The following is a 15686-nucleotide window of genomic DNA, read 5'->3' on the forward strand; positions in this document are numbered from 1 at the left end:
TTGCTGAAGGGAGATGTAGGAGGGTCGTGGCCATCCTCGTTAGCCTCTCCTGTGTGAGTACCCTGTAGGGAGAGATCCTTAGTTTATGTGACGCTAGTGCGGACAGGGCATCCTCCGTGTGTGTGTGTGTGTGTGTGTGTGTGCGCGCGGAAACATTCCACCTCACCCCCTAAGGGTACCCATACTTATTTTTATGTACGTACATTATGGTCCAACAACGTGCAGGTATTTTAGAGAATTGGAATCTTTACACGTGTGAAAATCCATCTGAACAATGTCCACTAGAAGGTACCTTCAAACTAGATAAGATCATACATCTCAGAGGAGCTTTTAATCACCAAAAAAAAGCCTCTGACACACAGTGTGAGTAATTTGTCTATTGAGGAAAGGAACGGGTTAATTGAAAATTCAGCTTGGCCCAGGGATAAAGAGAGTTGCTCTGTGTTCAAGGTCAAGAATCAATGCAGACTATGCTAAGTACAAGAAAAACTGCCTTCGGCCCCAGCTGGCTGTGAAAAAAAAATATATAGACAGAGGCATGAACCAAAGGCAATACAAATTACAGAACTGAGAGATTACATTTGCAAAGCTAACTGTCCAGTGAGATCCAACAGTGTGCCTTTGTGACCCCGGAGCCAATGTGGCTTGGTGACACTGAAGAAGCCACAGGCAGCTGACCTGGACTGGAATCTCTGAAAGAGACGCCACAGGAGATTCCAGGGTGTTAAAGAACAGCCCTCCCAGAGTGGAAGAATGTTGAAATTCTGGACAAGCTGTATACAGGATAATCTTCCCAGTCCACCTCGCCCCTTCTCTGAAACATTATATACACAGAAGTGGCCAGTCTGGACGTACATGTGTGAGTATGAAAGTGGCTTAGGGCTTGGGGCATTAATGTTTTTCCCTGAGTGATCTGATTGGTCCTCTGGTCAGGTGTTTGGTTCCCTTTGTTAACCCTTTACAGGTGAAAGAAACATTAACCCTTAGCTATCTGTTTATGACATTCCCCCAGTGATCCTGTAGTGTCAACCTGATCACTTGACACGGGGGATAGATTGGTAACAGAAATTTGTCACAGTTTGGTGAGCAATTGAGAAGGGGGGAGCCCTGCAGAATTTACACTATCTATTTGTTTTACCCTTGTTATTTTATGTTTGCTTTGCTTGGTACTGTTGGTGTTATATGTTAAGGACTGTCTGATTAAAGGTGAGCCCTAATAGGATAAGGAAATAATAGGGTTCTGGTTATATTCTAGTTACCTGGTTACTGTATTTCTGTCTTATACCTTTGGGTGTTAGGTGTGTGGGCGGAACTGAGCTTCTTGTTCGTAATTCCTCAGGATGGAAGCCATAGCGTGCGAGGAAGCCCTGAGGTCATATTAAGATTCTTCTGTTCCGTCCCCTGTAGCAGTCAGTGTAAGCAGAGAATGCTAGCTTGGATTTTTTGGATTAGACCATTATTCCCTCCTTCTTTCTGTTTAAATCTCTGTTTGAGTGCCAGAAAAGGGGATGGGTGGGTCTCAGTGGAAACCCTCTAAGGATAACCCTTTGGATTACATGTTAAATAAATGGCCTTTACCCGGTGTTCAGAAAGGAATTCTAAAGAGGAAAGTTCTTGATGTCTTTAAAATGTTTGTAAATAAATTCTGGTAAAGTTAATTATGTCCCTTTTAAGGTAAGAATCTTTAAGCTGTGAATAGCTTTGGATCCAGAAGCAAGCCAGAAAGCATCTGTATTAATGCAAATTATCTAACTGATAAGGTAGAAGCCACTGACACTTGGGCTGCCTATGAAACAAATACAAGAAAATATGGGATAATTCCTCTGTTTTGCCTGAAATCAACAAGGGTATTTATATATTTTTAAGTGATGATTGACTGCCCAGAAAGGGTAGATCTGTTTTTTTGTCTTTCAGATAATCAGAGAATACTGATGCCAGCTGAACAGCATTTCAGCATATCATGCTTTTACTGGCACAATAGGAATTATGTTTTGTGTTCTATGACCTGTCTTGTGGTGTATGTCTCATGGCCAGAATTGTTGTGTTTAATATTTTCATAGAATAGTCTAGTTTAAAATCAAACAGAACGGTTAAATTAAAATGCAGATACTTGTTTTATTCAACTTGGAATACAAAGTGTTTGAATAAATCAGGAAAATGTGATATACTAAAGTCTCTAATACATTTCCTTAAGAAAAAAAAGAAACTTCATTGGCCAAACCTTTTAACTGAAAATTATTATTAAAATTTGCATACCAACAGTCTTTGGAAGCAAGGACATGAAAAGTTAACCCACTCCCCATATTGTACATGGGATTGTGTTCCAGTGGGGTGTTGAGCTCTGTGGGGCAGTGACCGCAGTTCCCCCTGACAGGGCACAGCCTAGGTGGCAGTGCTGGCCTAAGAAAGAGAAATCCTCCTGCATGGTGGAGAAAGAAGCCAGGATGTTCTGAGCCCCTTGGCTGAAGGCTGGACAGTGCAGGAAATGATGCTGCATGACAGCAGACGGAGACTGGACTCTGGGTGACAGATAGTATGGGGGGAAATAAACAGTGAATGGGAGCCTCTTATCCTATGCAAGGATCTCTTATGTTGACCCTAGGGAGAGGTACCTTCCCCCGTACCCTAGATGGATTCCCACCCACCCCAGTCCTACCATCTCTGTGCATGTGCAGATGACCCTGCTCAGACTCCTATCTGACAGTATAACTAGGCCTGAAGCATCCACATTTTCCCCATATGCTTTGCCCCCTCCCCAGTCCCTACACACTAGTACCTGTAGTCCCTACGCAGAGTCCCACTGTTCCCCACAGAGGGAGGGTGGGGTCCTTACTTTTTTTCCTATATAGAGGATCACCTGCATAGAGCAACCTGGTGCCCACCAATATCTCCTGTGCAGCTCCCGAAACAGGGGTCTCTATAGTCCCTTTGCTGCTACCGAGTGGTCACGGCGGCTCATTACAGCCACCTGGCGAGGGAAGCACAGCCCTAGTAGATCCTCTCCCCCGAGCGGCTGAGCCCAGGCTACCCTCCCTCTGCCCCCCCCCCGGCCCCTCTCAAGTGGCTGAGCCCAGGCCACCCTCCCACCAGCCCCCTCTCAGGTGGCTGAGCCCCTGGCCACTCTCCCTCTGACCCTCACCCCCCAGCCCCCTCTCAGGTGGCTGAGCCCAGGCCCCGCCCCCTGTGAGGAGGCCCCGCCTCCCCAGCAGGTGCCTGGTCTCCGCAGCATGGGGTTGGCTGGGCTCTGGCTGACCCGATGCCTCTGTCCCCAGAGAGAGATGCGCTCTGCGCTGGAGGGACAGAGCCTGGCCACGGGTCCCGGCCTGAGGCTCTGTCCTGAGGGGGCCCTTTGAATTCTCCCTTCAGCGCAGAGGTGGGTGAGGCCATAGCTTCCATTGGACCAACATTCGTGGTGGGGGGAGACAAGCGGTGGGGCTTGCACAGTGCGCAGTGATTTTCTTCCAGCCAGGCGGGGCTCTCCTCGCTACCTGCTGCCCGAACCGGCGGGGGGGGGCATAATGGAAAAGTTTGGCTGCCCTTGGAACTGCTTAAGTCTCACAGGCTTCCCCCCCCTTAGTCTCTCTTCCCAGAAAGCAGTGGCCCCTCCCTGCAGCTCCCCACTGTTGTTCCTGGGGTGGGGGGCGCAGCTTGAAGGCTCGGCGGTGCTGCAGGGAGGGGCTGGGGGGCATGTGACCAAGCGATGCCAGCAAACCCCAGCAGAAATCTCGCGTGGGGGGCACCCGACCATTCTCCCTCTGCCCACAGTGCATCATCTCTGCTGGCATCGCTCGGGGGTGGCTTCACTACACTGCTGGGGGAGCCGCTGCTGCCACGCTGCTGAGTGGCCAGGCTGAAGTGCTGCCGCCAGTGCCATGGAGAGATTGGTGAGGCTGGACCTGACTCCGGGGTGACCTGAGGGGCTCAGAATTCGCCCTGTTTTCCTTCATCTGTGAAGGCGAATAAGGAAATAAACCCTGTTACCTGATCACAGATCTGGGGTTGTCTGTAGTCCTGGGACTGCCATAAGGAATCCAGGTAAACCTCAATCAGCCTAGGTACTTCTCTGGCCCCCCATCCCTGCAGTCTCTTGAGCACCTCCTGCTTATTAAGGGATTCTACCCATGCAATGCTTGTGAGGTAGGGAAGTGTTATTCTTAGTTGATAGGGGGCCTGGGAAATTAAATGACTAGGCCAGGGTCACCTAGGGAACTTGGTCCAGATTCTTAAAGGTATTTAGGTACTTAACTTCCATTGAAGTCAGTGGGAGTTAAACATCTAAATACCATTGAGGTCAGATCTAGGCCTTTGTGGTTGAGTTAGGAATAGAACCCAGGACTTCCAGGCTCAGGTCAGTATCCTACATACTAGACCTTCCTTTTCGTCTACTTAAAATTAAGCCAGCAGTTACACCAGGGCCCTCCCACTAACTTTTATATATGTGCATATTTTTTCAGTTGCACATGGATCATGAATATGATTGAAATCCAGAGTCTTCAGATCCACAGCCAAGACCTGTTCTGCTTAACTACAAGCATAAAAGCAGCAAAGAGTCCTGTGGCACCTTATAGACTAAAAAATATATTGGAGCACTAGCTTTCATGGGTGAATATCCACTTTGTCAGATGCATGAACGTTGCAGGTGTCACAGGACTCTTTGCTGCTTTTATAGATCCATACTAACACGGCTACCCCTCTGATACAGGCATAAAATACCCAAGGATACAAAGGTCCCAGTTCCTCCTTCTATTGGTGTTGTCCTAGAAATGAGTTGGTATGTTCCTGCTACCTCTATTTTATGGCTCTTGTGGCCTCCAAGAGATGGTGGGGAAAGGGGAGGTGCCTGGGGTACTATTTAAGTTGGGTTTCTCCCTGTGGCTGAGGTAATTCAGTCTTTGGCAGCAGGAGGGTAGAGGCAGGAGCTCTGAAAGATGATGATCCTGGTGAGTCCCCACAGAGAGTGTGGAAAAGGGGACTATTCTGGCTGCAGTTGGTGAGATGTGTATATTGTTTGTTAAGCTCATGTGTGCCTGTCTCATTTAAGGCTAATTTTACCCCTTCTTTTGGGTGATTTAGGTTTCCTTTTGGGGGGCGGGGGGGGGGCGGGCAGAGAGAAGTGTGCCAAGAATAAATAGTGCCAACAGTGTATTTCACGTGAGTCGCATTGGCAAAAGTAAACACGAGAAAGGCCAGGTGTACACTACAGACTTATATCAGTATAACTGTGGTGCTCAGGGATGTGAAAAACCCCGCTATAGCACTGCCACTAAAAGGCGCTCAGTGTAGCTGCTGTTTGTCTGCAGGATCCTGCAGACAAAACAATTCCACCCCCCAAGGAGCCGCAGCAGCTCCTGCACACAAAGTGCTGTTCACACAGGCACTTCTCATAGTTAAACTTTGTGTGTGTGTGTGTGTTTTTAACATCTCTGAAAGACGAGTTCCAGTGTAGACAAAGCCTCAAAGTTTCACTGCTTGCTAAGTGCAGGGTGGAATAGATTGTTAAGTGTAGTTAACACATTTCAAGGGACCATTCAAGGTGAAGTGGCCTGTTAACACTCCTCCAGTCACAGGGAAGAAAGCAAAGGGGCGGAGGAGAAAGCAGTTGGGAGAGGCTGTTAGTGGTTTACAGATTGTTGTAAATAAACCATAAACCCAGTATCTTTATTCAGTTCAGGATTTTTAGTGTCTAGCGAAGTTATGAATTTAAACTCCCAGGCCCATCTTTTTTAAAATGTTGTGCAGGTTTCCTTTGAGGACGAGGGCTGATAGATCACATACAAGAATGATTGGTCTGTGAGAAGTGCTCACCCACAGATGATGTGGTGGTCATGTCTTATCATTTTCCTGTTCATTTTTGAGCAAAGTGATTCTCTGGTTTCACCCACATAGTTGTTATTGGGGCATTTAGTGCACTGGATGAGGTAACCATGTGTTGTGATTGGCATGTGTAGGATCCATGGATCTTGAAAGGTGTGTTGTGTTGATCATTGTAGCAGTGGAGATGTCTTCAGGTTGTGGAGATGTGTCTGCAGGTTTTGTCTGGTGCTGCTGTGATTTGGTGTGTCCTGGTCTGTGGGGAGCTTGCTTCTGATGATGAGTTTGGAGAGATTAGGGGTTGTTTTGAAGGCCAGAAGAAGGAGGTTCAGGAAAGACTTATTTCAGGATAGGGTTCTTATCAAGTATGGGTTTTAGTTGTTTGATACCCCATATGGGTTGTAGTGCAGTATAGGGTAGTAGGTGACAACTAAGGGTGTGCGGTCGCTGGAAGTTTGATTTCTGCATTGAAGCACGTTTCCTTGGTGTATTTGGGTGGCCCATTCCATGATGTGATGTACTTCTCTGGTGGTGTATTCCCCTTTGGTGAAGGCAGTTTTGAGTGTGTTAAGGTGCCTGTCCTGGACTTTCTCCTCAGAGTGTACTGGGGTGATTACTGGGTCTGTGAAGGTAAGTGTGGTAATCCGTGGGTCTCCTCTATATAGTTGTCTGTAGGGTTCCAAGCATTGGCAGACACTATCCTCTGCGTGTACTTGCTTGTCCAAAGGGGAGTGGGTGAGGTGGCACCCAGTGGGTTTTGGAGTTCAGAGAATATCAGGTGTGTGGGGCTCTTGGCACCTTACAGGATCCATAACCTCAACTGGGTTTCCAGGTGCTACTGTGCTATTAATAAATAAATAATAATAATTAATAAAGACTCCAGACCCCTAACTCTGCTCTTCTACCTCTTTCCTGTCCTTAGTCTTTGTTGTAGAACTTGAATCCCTGGTGCCACAGAGCTCCTTGTTCCCAGCTGACTCTGGGAGGGGAAGAGTTTCTGAGGGGCAGGTCTGCTCTAGTTCTGTGGAGAAGAGACAAGAATCTGTTAAGACTCTGGGAATTCCCAGTTTGATATTTTAAGTATTGAACATGTGCCATTTATCGGGGAAGGGCTGTCATCTCAAAGGTTCCTTTGCCTTTCTCTTCCTTTCCCTGCCTCTCAGACTAGGTAAAGCTGCAGCAACGGATTCCTAGATTTTAAGATCATTTGATCTGACTGCCTGTGTAACACAGGCCATATAATTTCATCCATTTGCCCCTGTACAGAGCCAAATAATGTGTTGGGCTATGGTAGCGTGCAGGCTTGGAGGCTGGCGAGACAGAGAATACAACTGTCATAAACAGATAGCTAAGGGTTAATGTCTCTTTCACCTGTAAAGGGTTAACAAACAGTGACCTGCAACACCTGATCAGAGGACCAATCAGGAGACAAGATACTTTCAAATCTGGGTGGAGGGAAGTTTGGGTGTGGGTCCTTTGTTTTTGGTCTGTTGTCTCTCTGGGCTCTGAGAGTGACCACACGTATCTACAGGCTCTCTAATCTTCTGTTTCCAATTTGTAAGTACAAAGGTAGAAAGACAGTATAGTTTTTTTAATTGTTATTTTGTACATGTTGCAGTATTGTGTAGTTTGCTGAGGAAAAATTTTAAAATGTATTTTCTTCGGATAAGGCTGGTTTATCCATTTTATCATATAAGCTGAAAGGACCCTGTAATAATTCCATCCTTAAAAATTTACAGAAGGCTATTTTCACTCTTTGTGTCTTTTATTAAAACGTTCGTTTTTTATAAGACCTACATGCGATTGTTTTTCTACTCCTTGTTAATGCTAAGGTATTGAGTCTGTCTTCCCCAAGGACTTGGTTGGGAGGGAAAAGGTAATTTTCCTCTCTGTGTTAGATTCACAGAGCTTGAATCATTGTAGTTTGCCTCTGGGTGAGGGCGAGAAGGGGAGATGAAAACTTATCTCTCTGTGTTGTGGTTTTCAAGGAAAGTTGAAGCACAGTAATCTCCTGGTGTACCCAGGCAGGAAAGATCTGGGAGGAGGTAAAGAGGGGGAAGGGAAGGTGGTTTATTTCCCTTTGTTGTGAGACTCAAGGAATCTGGGTCTTGGGGGTCCCCAGGGAAGGTTTTGGGGAGACCAAAGTTTATCAGGTACTCAGAATCCTGATTGGTGGCAGCATATCAGATCTAAGCTGGTAATTAAGCTTAGAGGATTTCATGCTAGTATCTCATTTTTTGGACTCTAAGGTTCAGACTGAGGAAAGAATACTATGACAACAACACTGCCCTCAGCCGTTTCTTACAATGTGGCACCAATGAACATGCCAAAGCTATCAACTCTGTTAAGTGGGATCCCTGCAGATTTAGGTGCTTGTCTACATGGGAATAGTTCCTGCCATGGCTATAGTGGAATAGCTTTGGCAGCAGAGTAGTAATTTTGGGGAATAAAATTGATTTTAGAGTGTCCATGTGGGGGGATAATATTGGAATAGCTACAATGCATTGGTTACTCTGCTTATAGGAGGTCAGTCAATTCCCCCATGTAGACAAGCCCTTAGACTGCAGGTTTTGTGGGTCCCAGCAGCCAGCTCTGCTCAGTGTCCAGAGCTCCCTTTGTTGTGGCAGCTTCCTCTCTCTACTGTTGGGGCTGTGGAGCTCTGGCGCCACCTGCTGGTTGTGATATCAAAGCTTGGTGGAAAAACAAAAAAACTGCAAGAGAGGGGGAAGCAACTCTCTCACTGAGCCCTGGTCCAGGCTACCAACCTATGTTGGTATAAAATGCATTCTCTGGGCGACACATTATATTGACCTAGGCCCCTCTGGGTGGACTGGTTTCTCCTATGGACATAGCTACTGCCTCTTGGGGAGGGGCAGCACCTACCTGACGGGGTTCAGTGGCATAGGTAGCGTCTTCACTAAATGCTGCAGCAGTCCACCTGCAGCGCTGTAAGTGTGAGTACCTGCCTGGGATAAATCAATTGCCACAAAACAGCCTTTCACAGAAGAAACAACGAGGAGTCCTTGTGGCACCTTAAAGACTAACATCTTTATTTTGGCATAAGCTTTTGTGGGCTATAACTCACTTCACCAGATGCATGCAGGGCCGGTGCAAGGATGTTTCGTGCCCTAGGCGAAACTTCCACCTTGCACCTCCCCACAGCAGCTCTCTGCCCTGAGGCGCCTCCCCCTGCCCCAGCTCACTCCTCCCCAAGCACACCCTCGCTGCTTCATTTCTCCTGCCTCCCAGGCTTCCAGCACCAATCAGCTTAGGCGCTGCAAGCCTGGGAGGCGGGAGAAGTGAAGCAGCCATGGCGTGCTTGGGGAGGAGGTGGGGCGGGGAGTTCCCCTGCGCGTCGCCCCCTCCCCGCCCACTTGCTGCCCCAGCTCCCTCCGCCTAAATGCCAGCGGCAATCGGGGAGACTGAAGATCCGGACGCCGCGGTCACTGCCAAAATCGTGCCCCCCAAATCCCACTGCTGTAGGCGACCGCCTAGGTCGCCTAAATGGTTGCACCGGCCCTGGATGCATGGAGTGAAAAATACAGTAGGCAGGTATAAAATATACAGCACATGAAAAGATGGGGGGGGTGTCAGTGCTAACGAAGCCAATTCAGTCAGGGTAGATGTGGCCTGTTCCCAACAGTTGACAAGCAGGTGTGAATATCAACAGAGGGGAAATTACTTTTTGTAGTGATCCAGCCACTCCCAGGCTTTATTCAGGCCTAATTTGATTGTGTCAGGTTTGCAAATTAATTCCAGCTCTCCGGTTTCTCACTGACTCCTCCCTGATACAGACTAACAGGGCTACCCCTCTGAAACCTTTCACAGAAGAGTAACTAACACTTCACAGCTGTAAAGCATATCACAAACACTCCTCACAAAGCTCCTTGGAAAGGAGATAAATAGCTTAATTTTCACTCTGCAGAGCAATTTGAAATGGGCAGCCACCTGAAGCGTCCTGTCCCAAGTCACACTGTAAGAACCAAAAGTTAAATATTAGTGTTTTTGAACTTGTATTACAGAGAATTGGGACCTCTGTGTACTGGGTGCAGTACCACATCTAGTGCCTTCACTTGAGCTTACAAACCAAAATACACCCTGTCTGTATAATTAATGCAGTTATTTATATACATGTGACTTTCACTATTATATATATATATATATATAAAATCTCCCTCATAGACCCTTATTCATTCCTGCTACCTTTAAAAGTACTGACAGCAGAAAATAGAATCCCAGCTTTTAAAAAAATTCTCTAGCAACACTCCTATCTATAGACTTGCAAAATTATAGCCATAACATAACAATTTCATCCTAAACAAATCAACTGATTCTATTTTTTGAACCACAATAGTCTCCCCACGGGGAGGTGCACCATTCCTGGAAATACTGCAATACCAGGTCAATGCAGAGAGTGGATGGAGCAAGCTCCTATTCCATCTCCCTGTTCCAAAAATCAATTTAATATATAATTTTCAAATAGAAAACATATCAGATATTAAACTGATAAGAACAGATACTGCGCTTGATCTTAGCTCATAGAGCCGAGAAGCGATACCATAGATTGAAATATTTTGCAGCCTTCCCATTCCTACAGCTCTCTATGTGACAGGGACACATGCCAGCGAGCGCCACTAACGCCATAGCAATTCTTTGACAACTTCTAATCTAATCATACTTCCTTCACCTAATCGCTCCATTTTTACCATTGCGAGCAAACCACCTTCTGCCTGAAAATTCAGCTTCAAAACTAATAAATTCCTCAAGCTTGTTAGCTGTTGCCTCATCACTAGTTTCTCTGCCTGAAGGATACTTTCTATTTGCATGAAACCAGCCCCTTTGCTGCAACGTGCTGACGACCTCGGGTTGCTAACCCTATCTTGCAAGTTTAGACTTGGTGCCCTGCTCCCTTCCCCTACAGCACACATGATGGGAGGGGAGTCAACGATTATTCTTCTTCACTCTACAGTCAGTGAGGGATGATGTTTATTCTGCAGATGATTAGCAGGATATTACCGAGGGGGTGTCAAACCTGATTTGTATGTAAACTCTCTGTGCAGGGACTGTCTTTTTATTCTGTATTGGAACAGCACCTAGCACAGTGGGGTCCTCGTCCCTGACTAGGGCTCCTAGGCACTAGAGGAATAAATAAATAAGCAAAACCAGTATTTTAGTACTCAGCTCTTAATGCGGAAAAGGCAGATATAGGTCACATAAAAGTAACTGAAACAGAGTTTGAGTTGCATTTTAATGAGCACTTTTTGTCAGTAAAACTTTTGTTGGTCTGGAGTGTGGGGAAAAAATAACACCCCCTAACTCCAACAGCCATACGTTTTACTGACAGAAGCACCGGTGACGACAGGGCTGTGTTGGTGGGAGACGCTCTCCCGCCGTCATAGCTCCTGCTGCTCATTGGGGGCGGTTTAATTACGCCCACGGGAGAAAGCTACACTGCGGCACGGCTGTGCTGCTGTGAGGTCTGTCGTGCAGACGTAGCCTGACTGTCTCCCTTTGGCTCTCAAACCCCGCTGACATACTTTACCCCACCCTTTCTCAACTGCACAGCCCTCATTGGAAATGTTGCAGTGATACTCTAATCAGGTCATTATATCAACTTGCTTCAGCACTTAGCAAAAACAGTAGTGCTTGCCACTGTGTCAAATTAGCTGATGTCAGCTGATGTGCACACTAAAGAGAACTTTTGTTTTATTGTCTGGAAAAAAAATAAAGGCAGCAGCTGATTACTGCACAGGCACAGAGTTTAAAAAACAAAAACAAAAAAAACCCTAACCAAAGACACAAGCTTGTGGACCATGCCAACTTTAGGGTGACAGCACAATAATCACTTAGACACATGAGTATCTAGGCTATTGTGTTTTAAAGTTATTCACATGCCTCTACAAGGAAGAGGATATTTAAACACCAAAATTAGAAAAGTGAACCACCAAAAATATGGCTTTTTTTTTTTTTTTTAACAGAATACTGCTTGGAAGATGGGAAACATTCATGGAATTATAGGGGGTCATAGAATTATAGGACTGCAAATCTTGACTGGGATCATGCCTGGAGCAGATCACTCATGAGATTTTGCTTTTTAAAATGTCTTCAGGTAATGTCTACAGCTGTTGAACTTAAATCCAGGCACTTTATATATGAAAGCAAAACCTCAAAAAAGGGAAATCTGGACAAAATTCGCAGAAGCTGGGGATCCAAAAATGAAGGTACCCAAAAATAAGTGGACCCTTTGAATTCAACTGTTGGCCAATAATATTTCAGGGCAGCTGGACAATTCCCCACCTGAGGTACAGAGAAGTGCCCCAGGAATCCACAGGGTTCTTCCCTTTTGAGCTGCTATATAGGAGGAGAGTGAGGGGACCTCTGGGCCTACCACAGGCATGAAAGTAACTTAAGTTTCTGGTACGGGAACCTGGCTCCGGAACCCTGGAAGGGACAGGGCCTCGGGTAGAAGGGGCGGGGCTGGGCAGGGCAGCCTTCCCCAGCCAGCCCTTCAGCGCTGCCTGGCCCACGCTGCCTGGGGCTCTGGGTACTGACGTGGTAGTAGTGGTGGTGGCCACAAGTCCCAGGGCCTTTTAAATCGCCGGACCCCAGACAGCTGCCCCTTTTGCCCTGCCGGCCCTGGGTGGGGCCAAAAGGAGCAGTGACATTAAAGGGCTAAGTGACCCAATGAGTTGTTTGAAAGATGGATGGATGAAGTCTCTTTTGTGTTAGCCATAATTGGTATTGTCAGTTCAAACATTTTAGGCTCTCAATCATTTTTTCTTCAATCAAATCTTGGAGGCACAAGGGTCATCTTTGTCTAGTATAACCGCCATCAAAACCCCCCATCTCCTGAATAACACAAGATGGTTGGTGCTGGCGCTGAGTAGAACTGGGACATTACTACACACAGTCATGCATTACCTCTTTCCTGCGGCTGTTGGACAAGTGGTGTCTCCTAACACTATGTGGTTTTATATGATCAAGAGCCTGCATCATATGGTCCCACCAATGCCCACCTACTTAGCATCTATACAAGTCAGTTGTAGGGAAAACTAGACTGACAGTCAGACCAGGGAAGATAATGAATAGTGGATTCTCTTGATGCACAAATCTCTTCACAGTTTCATTATTTCTTCAAGCCAATGGACACAGACGCCACTTCTCACAGCACCTTCGGAGAGCTCCCATCCAGGGACTGACCAAGAACAGTTTGCCCAGCTTGTGATAATTGACAGGATCAACAGGCAGATATTGTATTATGTTGTGAAAAAATGTCTTCACCTATTATGTATTTGTACAACAGAACTGCACCCATTGGTCACATGATTGCTATACAGAGGGATTATTACCCTCAGTATATGTTAGATTATGAGCACTGAATTGAAAAGTCATTTTAACTGCTTAACAGTATTGTAGGTATCTTTTCCCTATTAAGTCAGGTTTCATGCTGCAGTGTTACACATTTTCATGTAAGGAAGTCAGCAGGTTCTGTACATCTTTGTTCACTGCCTAGCTCCATGGCTCTGAACTTGTTTGGCTTCTAGATATTACTGCAAAGCATTTTTTTTTAAACAAGGTGTTTTGTTTTAAAAGGGGGAATGTTATCCCACCATGGTCTAGTTATTTCTGTTAAACTGTACAGTTTTCATTGTTTTTTTCCCCCTCTTTCATCTTCCTTGCTCTCTAGTTTCTTTCTCCTAGATTCAATTTTCACTTTTTTAAAAAGCGACAAAGGGGAACTAGCAAACAGGGGCGTTTGAGAGGGAGAAACGGAGATCCCCCTGCTGAACGAACAAGGTGTGAGTACTAATCTTGGGGTGAGTGAATCTGTTTGGCTGTTTGTATTTTTCTTTCAGGTTATTTAAAGCTACAGGGTGTCATAGAGAAACGACTAGCATAAAATCCCTCCTTAGCAGCTGAACTGAAGCGTTTTATCTCTAAGGGGTTAAGAAGCTCAAATAACCTAGTTGGCACCTGATCAGAAGGAGCAATGAGGAAAGAAGATACTTTCAAATCTGGGGGAGGAGATTTTGTTTGTGGTCTCTCTTTGTTGTTCTCTCTCCGGATGAGACCAAGCAGGTACAATATCTCCTGAAAATATACCTGGAATGATCCATCTAAAACAACAAAAAAATGTAAGCAGGGCAAAGAAATGCATTAGGTTATCTTTGGTTTTGGCTTGTGAATTTTTCTATGCTACAAAAGGTAGTTTTATTCCTGACTATTTTTATTCACTCCACAGAGAGATGAGGGATGGAGTTAATTCTGTAAATAATCTTTAAGGGTACGTCTACACTACTCACCAGATTGGCACGTAGTGATCGATCTATCAGGGATCAATTTATCGCGTCTACTGTAGATGCAATAAATCAGGGGTAGGCAACCTATGGTATGCGTGCCAAGGCAGCACGCAAGCTGATTTTCAGTGGCACTTACAATGCCTGGGTCCTGGCCACTGGTCCGGGGGCCTCTGCATTTTAATTTAATTTTAAACGAAGCTTCTTAAACATTTTAAAAACCTTATTTACTTTACATACAACAATACTTTAGTTACATATTATAGACATAGAAAGAGACCTTCTAAAAACGTTAAAATGTATTACTGGCACAGAAACCCTTAAACTGGAGTGAATAAATGAAGACTCGGCACAACACTTCTGAAAGGTTGTCGACCCCTGCGATAAATCGACCCCCGATCGCTTTGCCATCGACTCCGGAACTCCACCATGGCGAGAGGCGGAAGCGGAGTTGACGGGGGAGTGGCGGCCATCGATCCCGCGCCACGAGGACGCAAAGTAAGTAATTCTAAGTCGATCTAAGATACGTTGACTTCAGCTACGCTATTCTCGTAGATGAAGTTACGTGTCTTAGATCGATTTCCTCCCCACACCCTCTAAGTGTAGACCAGGCCTGAGAGACTTCCATCCTCCTTTCTGCTGTGTTTTTTTTTTTGTTTCTTTCCTCTTTCCTGTGAGGTCTGTAATTGATTGACTAGGGAGACTGAAGTGTTTTCCAACTGGTTTTTGAAAAAAACCTCCCTAGTCACTCAATTACAGACCTCCAAGTCACAATTCTTCAACAAAAAAACTTCAAAACCAGACCCCAATGAGAAACTGCAGAATTGGAATTAATTTGCAAACTGGATACCATTAAATTAGTCTTGAATAAAGACTGGGAGTGGATGTGTCATTACACATAGTAAAAACTATTTCCCTGTGCTAATTTTTCCCCTACTGTTACTCACACCTTTTTGTCAACTGTTGGAAATGGGCGATCCTGATTATTACTCCAAATGTTTTTTTTCTTCTGCTGATAATAGCCCACCTTAATTGATTACTATTGTTACAGTTCGTATGGCAACACCCATTTTTTTCATGTTCTCTGTGTATATATATCTTCCTACTGTATTTTTCACGGCATGCATCTGATGAAGTGGGTTTTAGCTCACGAAAGCTTATGCTCAAATAAATTTGTCAGGCCACGTCTACACTACGGGATAATATCGAATTAGCTAAAATCGGTTTTATAAAACTGATATTATAAATTCAATTTCATGTGGCCACACTAGGCACAGTAATTCGGCGTTGTGCGTCCATGGTCTGAGGCTAACATCGATTTCTGAAGCGTTGCATTGTGGGTAGCTCTTCTGTAGCTATCCCATAGTTCCCGCAGTCAACCCCGCCCCTTGGAATTCTGGGTAGAATCATTATTGTCCTGGGTGGTTCTGGGTAAATGTCATCAGTCATTCCTTCCTCCTGGAAAACATCAGCTGACAATCCTTTCACGCTGTTTTTCCCTGGATTGCCCTGGCAGACGCCATAGCACAGCAACCATGGAGCCCATTCAGCTTTTTTTTTTTCTTTTTCCGGCACCGT

At 45.5% G+C, this 15686-nt stretch overlaps 1 non-coding gene across 1 annotated transcript; it reads right to left on the minus strand.

Moving 5' to 3' along the window:
• Positions 1-10175: 10175 nt before the first annotated feature.
• Positions 10176-10367, minus strand: LOC116836308 (U2 spliceosomal RNA). The gene has a single exon (XR_004376424.1). It is a non-coding gene; the product is annotated as a U2 spliceosomal RNA (small nuclear RNA).
• Positions 10368-15686: the final 5319 nt, after the last annotated feature.

Source organism: Chelonoidis abingdonii, chromosome 17 (assembly GCF_003597395.2).
Source record: "Chelonoidis abingdonii isolate Lonesome George chromosome 17, CheloAbing_2.0, whole genome shotgun sequence".
NCBI lineage: Eukaryota > Metazoa > Chordata > Testudines > Testudinidae > Chelonoidis > Chelonoidis abingdonii.